The following is a 9,103-nucleotide window of genomic DNA, read 5'->3' as shown; positions in this document are numbered from 1 at the left end:
AAAAAAAAAACTGCAATGAGGTACCACCTCACACCAGTCAGAATAGCCATCATTAAAAAGTCTACAGATAAGGGCTTCCCTGGTGGCGCAGTGGTTGAGAGTCCGCCTGCCGACGCAGGGGACACGGGTTTGTGCCCCGGTCCGGGAAGATCCCGCATGCCGCGGAGCAGCTGGGCCCGTGAGCCACGGCCGCTGAGCCTGTGCATCCGGAGTCTGTGCTCTGCAACGGGAGAGGCCACAACAGTGAAAAGCCCGCATACCACAAAAAAAGAAAAAAAAAAGTCTACAGATAACAAATGCTGGAGAGGGTGTGGAGAAAAGGGAACCCTCCTACACTGTTGGTGGGAATGTAAGTGGGTGCAGCCACTATGGAAAACAGTATGGAGGTTCCTCAAAAAACTAAAGATAGAACCAGATATGACCCAGCAATCCCACTCCTGGGCACATATCCAGACAAAACCATAATTCAAAAAGGCACATGCACTCCAGTGTTCACTGCAGCACTATTTACCATAGCCAAGACATGGAAACCACCTAAATGTCCACTGAGAGATGTGGTACATATATACAATGGCATACTACTCAGCCATAAAAAATAATGAAATAATGCCATCTGCAGCAATATGGATGGACCTAGAGATTATCATACAAAATGAAGTCAGACAAAGATAAATGCCATAGGATATCACTTATATGTGGAATCTAAAATATGACACAAATGAACAATCTACAAAACAGAAACAGACTCTCAAACACAGAGAACAGACTTGTGGTACCAAGGTGGCAGGGCTGGTGGGGAGGGATGGGTTGGGAGTTTGAGATTAGCAAATGCAAACTATTATATATATACATGTAAACTGAATCACTTTGCTATACACCAGAAACTAACACAACATTGTAAATCAACTATACTGCAATAAAATCAACTAAAAATTAAAAAATAATCATACATATCTTAAAGAGGTTTTGTGAAGATTAACATAGTACAGGTAGTATGCTTAGAATGGTACTACCTTATTCAAAGTAGTCTGGTTAGTGGTTATTATTCCATAATTAATGTTAGCTATTCTTCTATAATTATCACTTCTGGACAGGTCATAAGACTCAAGTTTGGTTCCCAGAACGTAATGATGCCGATGGCTAACCTCCTACGCCTGGCTCTTCTGTCAAGGCTGCATTGTGATCCAGGCAGGTGTTAGGATCCCATTAAGTGTTCCTGCACAGCACACACTGCAAACAGCCCACAGGGATCATAGGTGGTGATTGGTTTACAGCACTCAGAGAACTGATTAAACCAGAAACAAATGGAGATTCTCTGCAAATAAGCCCTGCAAACATCACATGCACACTTGCTTGCTCGGAATGGCAGGGGGCCTGAGATGAGAGGGAAAGAATGCTGCACAATTTTCTAAGCAGTGAGAATCTTTAGTTCAGCTGAACTAGGAGATGGTTTTTTACAGTGTTACCAGAATGTTCTACCGGCTCCCTGTCTCAGCTAGGTTATCACCACTCTCAAAATCCCTCTGTCACATTTTCCATTCCAATAATGAATTGCTAATGTCTATGCTCTCTCAGGCTGAAGTCCTATATAATTTTCTCGTTCTCTAATTGCTCTTTTCATTCGACCCTGTAAAATAACTGGAAGGTTGCCACAGTGCTACCGGAATTTGAAAAGTGAGGCAAGATTCTCCTGTTCACTCCAGTTCAGCCAGTCTGCGTGGTGCAGGCCATCTGAAAGGGCACTCAGTGAGTTATAGCAATCCCTAGGATCGGCAATGGGAAATCTCAGCTACAAAGTTGGTGAGATGCTCTCCAGCTCAGGGGGCTGCCTTGACATGGCTGCTCGCAGGGAAGCATGTTGAGGATTTAAATGCCTAATGGACACTGAAATCCCAATTCATATGCACCTTATGTCACCTCCAGGTTTGCTTGTGCTGATGGTTCCACTGGAATGCCTTTAACCTCACCTCCTTTCTGCTTTCCCATTTCCTCACTCACCCTTTAATGTCTCTCTCAAATGCTACCTGAGGAATAAAAATCTTTTTTTTTTTCCATTATTTTCAAAGTTATCTTTTATTGATGGGAATACTAGCAAAGCCTTATCATCAATATAAAAATATTTTAAAATATAATGAGATTTTACCTACACAGTAAATTGGGAAATTAGGGAGCAAATCGGGAGAACATTTTAATTCCTGTTCAGATAGTATTAACCAATCCATAGTTAGATATAGAGCAAGAAAATGAGGCAGCTCTGCCATGGATTATACAAAATAAATATCTCTGAGAAAAAAAACAAAACCCAAAGTCTAATATTAGGTAACAATTTGTTGATTTAAATTGGAAATACTTTACTGTTTAACAGTAGAAATAAACAATAATTTAATGTGTAAAGTATCAAAAAATCATTTGTCCATCATTACATACTCACATATTTATTGAAAAGAAAATGTATTTTTTCAGTGTATTTATGGCATTATTTGACAGCACCTTATTGCAAGGTATAAATACACAGACATAATGAAAGTACTTTGTTCAGGAATAAAATACATGAATAAGTGAAATCTTTAAGGGATACCCAATCTTTATTTAAATTAAGGGCTTTTCTTAATCCCCAACTACACCTAAAATTCAGGTTATCATTTTACACAAAATCAACTAATTTTGCTTCCAAGGCCATTTGTCTCTCCTTTTTGCTAACAATGGAAAAGAAAAGACAAATATTGAGAAAAAGGACATGGAAATAGATTAACTGGACAACCAGCTTCTGAAAAGTTGATTCTAATCGACATCTTTATAGTCCAATGACGGTTCACAGCTGGAACAGACCATTGAAACACCTTAAAGTATCCCTATCTTTCCACCTTGGTACATATTCAAAACTCTAAGGAAATGGTACGTATCTATTCAGTAGTTTAATCACAAGTGATACCTTTAGATTGCTGAATAACTGAATTATTTCTCTATGACTATAAAATTGGAGTTTTTAGTCTTGATTACTTGCCCAAGATGTAAAAATTCTTTCTCCTTTACCCTTTTATTCATTCACTTAGCTTCTCTCATAACAGACTTTTGCTTTTGTTTGTTTTTCACAGAAGTATCCACTGTGTATAACTCATACCACAACCATTTCACTTTCTCACTCTGTACCTGGTTATGAACTAGCCAATAATATTTAAGCAGAATTATAAGTGTCCCTCCCTTTCTAATTTTCCAATTTACTTTCATCTTACATTTTGTACTGTTTTTTGATGACTAAGAATAAAAGAATACTGAATACCATACTGAATATCTAATATTACAACATAGCAATATTTCAGTGTATTATTCACTAACCTAAGGTATATAGACACTTATTGATACTTTTTTTTTTCCTTATAAAAGTATATTTGTAAGGTAGAAAGACATTTTACTTGGCAGCTTACTGTCTTGGTTTGTAAATTTTATTGATTTTTATCCAATTTATTTAAACTTAAAAAAAAAAGTTCACCCATTTCTCCTACCCCCAGCCCCTGCCTCTGACAACTACCAATCTGTTCTCTGTATCTATGAGCTTGATTTCATTCACTCATTCATGTATAGATTCCTCATATAAGAAAGATCATATTGCTATCTATTTTGTGGGCTCACTCTCGACACCACATGGATATAAACTCAGTGGTGGTGCAGAGGGGAGCATGATTTTTCTCTGCTTTTATTCCCTGATGTATACCGGTGCTTAGAACAGGGCCTGGCACATTGCAAGTGATCAATATACACTCGAATTATGAATGAACGAATGAATGATGCTAAGTACTCTACATGGATTACCTACCTCTCTGCATCCTATAGGAACCCCACAAGGTACGATTATCATCACCATATTACATGAGGAAACCAAGGCTTAGCAAAATTAACTTACCCAAATCACACGGCCAGCAAATGGTGCCAATGGCCCTCAAACCAAGCTGTCTGAACCCAAGTTCTGAGCCTCTCTAACTATGTAGTCAAACTCCCAGGCTCTGAGCCACTGTCTACACCACTTTGGGTTTCTCCTCACATCTGTGCTGAATCCTGTCCTGCAGGATTTATGGGGCTGAATTTCAACTGATTGCTTATGGGTGTAACTTGAATCACAGGGACATGTATTCCACCAGCTCTTCTGTCAGGAAATGCCCTCTTCCACCTGTCTCCCGATTCCTCAGGGGTCCCCTCACAGGGGCTCGTGTCTGACTACACAGAGCCTTCATGCCTCCTACCCCAGCTTCTATTACCACACGGCCTCAGAGGACTCTCTGCCCCAGTCTTGTCTGCTTCCCCGTGACAGGGGACCTGCCCTTCCCTTCACTACCTGTATAGTAGGGCATGGACCAGGTGTAACTTTGAAATTTTAGCAATTTCAAGAACGATGACAGAGATGCATAATACAGAGGAATAGCATTCAACGGCAGGGCAGCAAGCCCCATCCTTGGGGATTCTCATCCCACTGCTTCTTTTACTCACAAGTGAATGGCTTCCTTTTGGCAGGTTAAGCTCATCTCCCCTCTATCTACCCCTCAATCAGGACCCCTCTATGCCTCAGAGTGGGGTCAGATGGACCCTGGGGTGGGGGGAGTTTTGCCTGACGCCAACCTACAGCCTGCCTTCCCAATCACCTCCTGCCCTAGATGATGAGTAGTGCATGGTTTCCATCCCTTCGGGGTTCCCTCCATCACCAGTCTGATCCTAAGGGCCTAAGACGAAAACCATACAAGAGACCAACATCAATATACCCCAGAGTCTGGGTTATTCAGTCTCAAGACAAACCTGTGAGATGCATCCCCAAACAGTCCAGTCCAGGCAGGGCCATAAACCCAGGTCAATATGTTTCCAGCCCACTCCCCTCAGCCTGAATCTCCTCACTGTCTACCTAAGTCTATCAGAGTCACTCTAAGGCCCTCGAGGGCAGAGCTCCCCCTCCCCTGTGCTTTGCTCAGCTCCCAGCACATAGTTCTCTTCAGAGACTGGATGTGGGAACCAAAAGCCCACTGTCTCTCCACCACCTCTGAACCCTGGATAAACATTAGCTTTCTGCAGCAGAACATCTGTGGACTCAGCAGCCTGAAGCCAGAGGAATCAGTCTGAACATTTAAAGCCTTGGAGAGAGAAAGCCTTTTCCTCATGTTGCCCTGAGGGTAGGTGCCAGGCACACCCTGGGATTCTGGACACGATGTCTAAGACAAGATGTGGAAAAGACAAGGTTGATAGAGCTCAGTTTTAATGTTTTTTTTCCTGGTCTGTGTTGGCAAGACAAATAATGGCTTTCATACAGTATTATCCAAGGATGACAGAGGCAGACCCAGGTAAACAGGTTCAGGCTGAAAGTCTGACTTCTCTGCCAGTTAGTTCATTTGAGGATACCCAGGGACCTGCCCTGATTTGTGCAAAAGGAAGAGGCCAGTGTAGTCAACTTCCCTGCACTGTGTGTGAATTCTTTAACCCATCTGGCATACATAGGCACTACCCCCCAAAACTGCAAAGGACGATGGGAAAGAAGGTTTCCCTTCCCGAGAAAATGGCTGTTTAGAAAATAAACTATGGAGATATGACCAACTTGAGAATCTTCTAGATATATTTATTTTTATGAGTCTCCATTGATTCTAGAGCCATTAGAGGGTGTTTGGGGTTGAACTGTGAACCCCTCACCCACAAATTCACATGTTGAAAGCCCAGACCCTAGGACCTGAGAAGGTGACCTTATTTGAAGAAAGGGTCTTTACAGAAATAATCAAGTTAAATGAGGTCATTAGGCTGACCTCTAATCCAATACAACTGGTGTGCTCATAAAAAGGGGAAATTTGGACTCAGAGACACACATAGAGGGAAGACAATGTAAAGAGACATGGGGAAGATGGCCATCTACAAACAAAGGAGAGAGGCCTGGACCAGATCCTTCCCTCACAGCCCCAAGAATGAACCAACCCTCTGACACACAGGTTTTAGACTTCTAGCACCAGAACAACTGTGAGACAATACATTTCTATTGTTTAAGCCACCCAATATGTAGTGCTCTGCTATGGCAACCCTAGAAAACTAATGCAGAGGGCATCTGGGTATTGATAGTTTATATCATTTACTTGCTGCTAACCCTGATGGTAGTTAGACTTTACTTAAGAGCTGTGACTTTATCACATCACCAATAAGGAACCTCTCCTGACCCTTAGGGCCTGAGGAATGTTTACACTCAGGGCACAACTGGAAGAGGTCAATGAACCATAACCATGCACACTTCATAACTAATCACACCCCAAAACAGGCAGTCTTTTTCAGATTTGTCTTTTGCTCCTTCTCTGTAGACCACTTAACATGACCATTCCTAATTGGATTGGCTGCCCAATTTTGGTAGTGCCTTTGCTAACAAACATCATCCTTCACCGGGATTCCTGCAGTCTGAGTCAATCAGATAGTTAAGATAATTTGCTGGCCATGGCCCCTGGGTTGACCACAAATGAAGGGCATGCTGCAGGCCCAAGGCTGTGCACCAGCCCAGCTTTCTGGCCCTCCAGAAGTGTCCAGCTCTCTGAGAATGCCCATCACTGCACTTATCTCTGTAAACCAAACTAAAGTTGAGTGAGGAAAAGAGCTGTCCAGACATATTTGCAGACGAAAGGGAAGAATTCCTTGGAGAGAATGAAGTTGCAAAAGTGAGAGGGAATATCGATATGATTAAGGGCCCACAAGAAAAGACTGTCCTGGTAAGGATATATTCCATTTACTAAGGCTTCCTATGTGATAGGCCTCAGCCTATGGACTTCATACCCACAACAGCCTCATAAAAACCCTGTATTATCATCATTTTGCAGAAGTGAAAACTGAGGTGCACACAGATTAAGCGGTTTGCTCAAGATCATACGGCAGGTAAGATTAAAACAAAAATGTCCATCCATTATACCGTGCTACCTTCAATGGGATAAAATAGTCCCTCTATTCTTGGATCGTCTTCTCCTTGCTCCTCCAGACCCAGCCCCCATCTCCCGTTACCACTCTGCCCTGGGCACAGGGGTTGGACCTCTAATTATTGCTTCAACAGGCTCTCTTACCTTCTGGCCTCTGGTTGATGTCACCTGCAGTGGAAAATCACTGCACTGAGCTGTGGCGGTAGAAGCCAAGGCAGGAGATCAGAAGACAGGAGAGGGATGTTGGGGCAGCTTTCCTTGCCTCTGTCTCTGGTAGGTGGCCCACAGGTTGCCTGTGTCCCTTTACCACAGGCCAGTTCCCATCCTCACCGCAGAGCCCCCTCTCCAGGTGCCAGGAACATTCACCTCTGTCTCCAGTCCCAGACGACTGTACCATCCCTTGATTTTTCTTTATACCCTGACTGTACCTTTGTAAAACATCCCTTTATCAAATTCTTCCTAAATTATCCAGCTGTATATGCTATTGTTCCCTGTTGGGACTCTGACTGGTACAGAGAACACAGACAGCTTTAGACAGAGAAGAGGAGGGAGTGTCAGTGAAGTATGCCCGTGAGCATCCCTGAAAGAGGGGCTGAGGGTGGCAGTGGGGTCTGTGGTAGGTAGAGAAGGTCAGAGAGGTGCTGCAGGGCTGGGTGGGGAGGGGTCCTCTGGACTGGAGGAGGGGTCATGCTGAATGGCGCTGCCAGCCCCTTTCACATTCTGTGGAAGGAGCTGAAATAGAACAAATCTGTCTGACTTCTGAGCATGTTGAGTCTGAGATCAGAAATAGAATAATGAGTGCCATGAGGTTGCCAGAGGTAAAAGGAAAAAGAGATGAGCTCCTATTCTAGCAGAGAAGACAAGACTGAAAGACACCTACAGCCCAGTATGTCACACACTGTAACTGTGCCCCCAGCCTGGTAGATGCCCTGAAAGATGTGTGACTTGGGTTAGCCTCAAGTCCTGGCTGCTTTCTGTCCCAGATCAAGGTCTCCCATGTCTACAGACTCTGGACTCTGCCTTCAGATCCTGTGGTTCTGGGATGCAGCATGAGAGAAGGAACACGCCTGCCAAGTTTCAATGGTGCCTGCAGGTGGCACTGATGGTGACTCTGGGGTACTGTTAGATACTGTTTTTGCTAAGCACTTTTGGGGACTCCTTAACCCTGCCCTGCCAATCCATCTTCCTCCCTCTGAGGTCTCAGAGAGAGAGAGATAAATATGGGAAAATGCCTGGCAAAAATAAAATACAGCAAATACAACGAAACAATCTATTATTAGCTGTGGGTTCTGCCTCAAACCCCAAAACAGAGAACTCTAGCAATCTGGTAAATACCTTTTTCCTGAGCCAGTTAGGCCTAAAGAACTGCAGACCAGAGTTTGATCCAGTAGAAACCCATCAATAAGAGGAATGCTGCCAGAGAAGTGGTAGCAGAAGAAAAGGGTCCTTAGCATTGAGCCATCCTGGTCCTTAGCTGAGGCAGATGTTCCGGGCCCACTGCCTAGCGGGAGAAAGAAGACCATCCCGGGAAAAACAGATATTGGCTGACTGAGCTGGAGGGAGCGGACCTGTGTCTGCCGGGCCCTTTGCCACAGGAAGGGAAGCAGCTAAAAAGAGAATCATGCCCATGTGCCAAGTGTTAACTCAGCAGTTCTACTCACAGGGTCCTGGAAGCTATATTAGTATTATTCCTTCTTGGTAGGACCCCAGAGGGAAGTGAGGACGAGGGAAGGAGGAGGCTTGAGAATGTCCCCTCCAATGTCCCATGCCCCTTCCTCTCCCCTGTGACTGGATAGCTCCTGATGACGCTACCTTCCTGTAAATAACAACTAGACCTAACAAAATACCAAAAAGCAATGATCCAAAGGCACTGGAGAGCGAACAAAATCAGGGAGATTCTGGAGGGGACATGACACTCAGAACAAAGGAATGGCATCATGCGGTCGAGATTTTTAAGGGGAGTTTTGGTCTGATGGTCAGTGGGAATCTGCACTCTGTGTTTGCCGGGGGTGGGGCGGGCATGAAAACTCCAGTGGAAACCAGACAGCTGAGTATGGGACAACCATAGCTGCTGAAAAGTGAGCAGGGTACCCAGAAACGAGAAAGCCCCAAATTCTATGTCTAAATTCTGCCCAAGTCTCCGGCTGAGCCCTGAACCACACACATACACAGGACAGACTGCAGGAATG

Source organism: Lipotes vexillifer, unplaced genomic scaffold (assembly GCF_000442215.2).
Source record: "Lipotes vexillifer unplaced genomic scaffold, Lipotes_vexillifer_v1.1 scaffold217, whole genome shotgun sequence".
Classification (NCBI taxonomy): domain Eukaryota; kingdom Metazoa; phylum Chordata; class Mammalia; order Artiodactyla; family Lipotidae; genus Lipotes; species Lipotes vexillifer.
This window is presented reverse-complemented; position numbering follows the sequence as displayed.